Source organism: Erinaceus europaeus, chromosome 2 (genome assembly GCF_950295315.1).
Source record: "Erinaceus europaeus chromosome 2, mEriEur2.1, whole genome shotgun sequence".
NCBI lineage: Eukaryota > Metazoa > Chordata > Mammalia > Eulipotyphla > Erinaceidae > Erinaceus > Erinaceus europaeus.
Genome location: NC_080163.1, coordinates 42,678,789 through 42,683,143, shown reverse-complemented (window position 1 = coordinate 42,683,143; position 4,355 = coordinate 42,678,789).

Below are 4,355 nucleotides of genomic sequence, written 5' to 3'. Positions count from 1 at the left end.
TTCAAAAGAAACAATATACGCATTATTGGCTTACCAGAGGAAGAAAGAGAAGGGGAGGAAGAAAGCATTCTCCAGGCCATAATAGCTGAAAATTTCTCTAGTCTAGACAACACCAAAGACATAAAGATTCAAGAAGCCCAGAGGGTCCCAAACAGAATTAACCCAGACCTAAAGACACCAAGACATGTCATACTTAGATTGGAAAGGAATAAGGATAAAGAAAGGATCCTCAAGGCTGCAAGAGAAAAACAAAGAGTCACCTACAAAGGAAAACCCATAAGATTAGGAGCAGACTTCTCCATACAAACACTACAGGCCAGAAGAGAATGGCAAGATATCTATCGAGTGCTCAATGAGAAAGGCTTTCAGCCAAGAATACTATATCCTGCTAGATTGTCATTCAGACTAGATGGAAGCATCAAAACCTTCTCAGACAAGCAACAGTTGAAGGAAGCAACCATCACCAAGCCTGCCCTGAAAGAAGTTCTGAAAGGTCTCCTATAAACAACCAGACCACCACAAATAGGACATATATCAAAACACTCTAAAACTCTACAAGAATGGCGTTAAAATATCTTCAATCTTTGATATCAATAAATGTCAATGGCCTGAATTCACCTTTTAAAGGACACAGAGTAGGAAGATGGATCAGAAAACACAACCCAACAATATGTTGTCTACAGGAAACTCACCTAACGCAACAAGACAAACACAGACTTAAAGTGAAAGGATGGAAAACTATCATACAAGCCAATGGCCCACAAAAAAGGGCAGGAGCAGCTATTCTCATATCTGACATGATAGACTTTAAAATAGATAAGATTAAAAAAGATAGGAATGGACACTACTTAATGCTCAGAGGATCAGTCAATCAAGAGGACTTAACAATTATTAATATCTATGCACCCAATGAGAAGCCATCTAAATACATCAAACTTCTACTGAAAGAGCTACAGCAATATATTAAATGGACCTACCCTATGACCCTGCAATTCCCCTCCTGGGGATATATCCTAAGGAACCCAACACATCCATCCAAAAAGATCTGTATACACATATGTTCTTGGCAGCACAATTTGTAATAGCCAAAACTTGGAAGCAACCCAGGTGTCCAACAACAGATGAGTGGCTGAGCAAGTTGTGGTATATATACACAATGGAATACTACTCAGCTGTAAAAAATGGTGACTTCACCGTTTTCAGCCGATCTTGGATGGACCTTGAAAAAATCATGTTGAGTGAAATAAGTCAGAAAGTGAAGGATGAATATGGGATGATCTCACTCTCAGGCCGAAGTTGAAAAACAAGATTAGAAAAGAAAACACAAGTCGAACCTGAAATGGAATTGGAGTATTACACCAAAGTAAAAGACTCTGGGGTGGGTGGGTGGGGAGAATACAGGTCCATGAAAAATGATGTATGAAATAGTGGGGGTTGTATTGTTAAATGGGAATCTGGGGAATGTTATGCATGCACAAACTATTGTGTTTACTGTTGAATGTAAAGCATTAATTCCCCAATAAAGAAATAAATTATTAAAAAAAAAAAACAAAAAAACAAACAAACAAAAAAAAAAATCCTGAAAACTGTATGAGTTATGGGTGGGGCAGATAGTGCAATGATTATGTTAATTATTCTCATGCCTGAGGCTTTTAACCGTGGTTCTTCTGTTTACCTTTCCACATTTTATTGAGTTTAAACTGTTTAAACAACCTTAAAATCATACTAGAAAGGACTTCCAACTATAATGGAGTTATCAATTATAGTAAACTTTTAATCTGCTACAAGTTTTATTTGACAAGTAAGTGAATTTCAGCTGTCAAGTCTTCACATGAAAAAGCATCTACTCAAATAAAATTCCCGGAAATCCATTTGGACCCCTGTTCTCTGACATCGCCCCCGGAAACCAATGATGTGACCTGGCACGACCTGAAGAAACAGATTCACAGACTCCAAAGATCACTCTCTACAGAAAAGCAGAATTCTGGTGGCCGACATTCCCCATTGAGACAGATGTGCAGCGTTTCATCCTCTGGCATTTTCTTCTGTGGTCAGCTACTTTGGACTGACACCTCCATCGGACTTACTGGTACACGCTGCTGTGTTTCTCAAAGACTAACTTCAGCCAATTGCCTTGAGACTTTATAGACCATGTCCCCTCGCCTGCAGGCTCTGTCCCAGAGGCAGAAAACTCCCCCTCCTTATTAGGTTATGCCCACAGAGGCAGGAAACACCCTTTGAGGCAAGAGATGCCCCCAGAGGCATGAAGCGCTCCCAGAGGCAAGAAATGCCCTTTTGCCTGCTAGGCCTTGCCATTTGAAGCAAGAAAAGCTCCCCTTGGCATCACACTGGTTATTGCTGCTCGCCTATTTTGTTTTCCATGTCTTATGCCAGTTCTTTTGAAAACGCCTGTACGATATAGGTTTCTGTTCACCCCATAATGGCCATTAGTTAAAAAGAAAGGGGGAGATGTTGGATAGTATGCCAGCTCCCCCTGGCTTCTGCTTAACCATATGCCTATATAGGGATAGATTTAATCCCATTCAAAGCTTTGGTCTATTTACATAAATCACTTTTACATTTACATAAAGCACTCTCTCCAGGGCATTGGTGGTTCAGTGATAGGATTCTCTCCTGCTCCACCCCCTCCTTGTCACACTCTGATTTTCACCAGTCACTTTTCTCTCCACCCTCTCTGTCACATCCTGTTTCCACCCTACTTGGCAAGTATATATAAAGACAGCATTGTGAGTTTTAGAGTACCTTGAGTTTAGCTTAGCTCGGCTTAGATTGTGCTGTGTCCTGCATGAATAAAGAGATACTGCCTACAGCTCAACCATGAATCCCTGGTCGTCTGTTACCCGCCCGTGAAGCCAGCCCGGCGAAAACAACATAACCCGTCAAAAACAACCAGGGGGAAACCAAAGCATCACCTTGGCATAGGTGATGGTGGAGACTGAACTTGGGATCTCATGCTTACAAGTCCAACACTTTATTAATCACACCACCTCTTAGATCCCTGTGACTTAATTTTTAATTGCATCACTACTTTTAAAATTTATCTTCTTTTTATATTTTTTAAAAGATTTTATTTATTAATGAGAAAGATAGGAGGAGAGAGAAAGAGCAAGACATCACTCTGGTACATGTGCTGCCGGGGATCGAACTCAGGACCTCATGCTTGAGAGTCCAATGCTTTATCCACTGTGCCACCTCCCGGTGCAGAAAATTTATCTTCTGTTAATATACCTTAAATAGTGGCCCAGCTATGTCTGTCCTCATAAATAAATGAATAAATAAATAATTTTGTTGTTTTTTTTCTTTCTTGTTTAAATATTTTAAATATCTTTCACAAAAAAAGTCATCCCTTCTCTTTCACAGAGGTGATCATCAATTCAAATCTCTAGTTGAGTTTACTGGGATAGAAGTGAACTTGGAGGTTACTTTGCTCACTGCTGCTATCTTATGAGAAGAAATGCTGTGGTCCAGTGGAAGAAGCAGGCGGAGATCTGCAAGGGTGTGTTTAGATCATGTTGGATTTCAGCTTTTGTGGATTCCGATCACTGGTTGCTTCTAGATAACAATTACATAGGGGACGAAACTTCAACTAGAATCATGAACCTGATGTCTTCACCTCTAAATGCTAAGGTTACCACTAAATGGTGTTGTTTATTCTCTCACAGAAATATTAGTGGCAGCTGGGAGAAGCACAATGGTAGAACTTTGGGCTTGTAGTCATGAAGTCTTGAAATTGATCCTGAGCACCACATATGCATATTGCTGCTCTGGTCTCTCTCTTCATCTCCTGTTTCCCTGTCTTTGTCTCTGTCTCTCATTCTCTCTGTAAATCATGAGGAATAGCATACTCACTGGCAGTACATATACTAAAACTGGAATGATACTGAGATTAGCATGGCCTCTAAAAACAAAACAAAACAAAAAAAAGCAGTGGCCCAGTTAAGCAGACATATACTATGTGCAAGAACCTGGGTTCAATCCCCAGTCCCTACCTGCAGCAGGGACACTTCACATTCACAAGTGGTGAAGCAGATCTGCAGGTCCCTATCTTTCTCGCTCTTTCTTTATCTATAAACACACACACACACACACAATTTTTTTTAACAATAAAACTGCTCAGCTCTGGTTTATGATGGTGCAGGGGATTAAACCTGGGACTTTGGAGCCTCAGGCATAAGGCTCTCTTCCTCTCTATCTCCTTCACTCTTCTCAGTTTCTCTCTGTCCTATCTAGTAAATTGGGAAAAAAAAAAAAAAAAAGGAAAAATGGCCACTAGGAGCCGTGCATTCATAGTGCTGGCAGGTGAACACAGTGGTGGTGTGACTAAAATAGTGGTG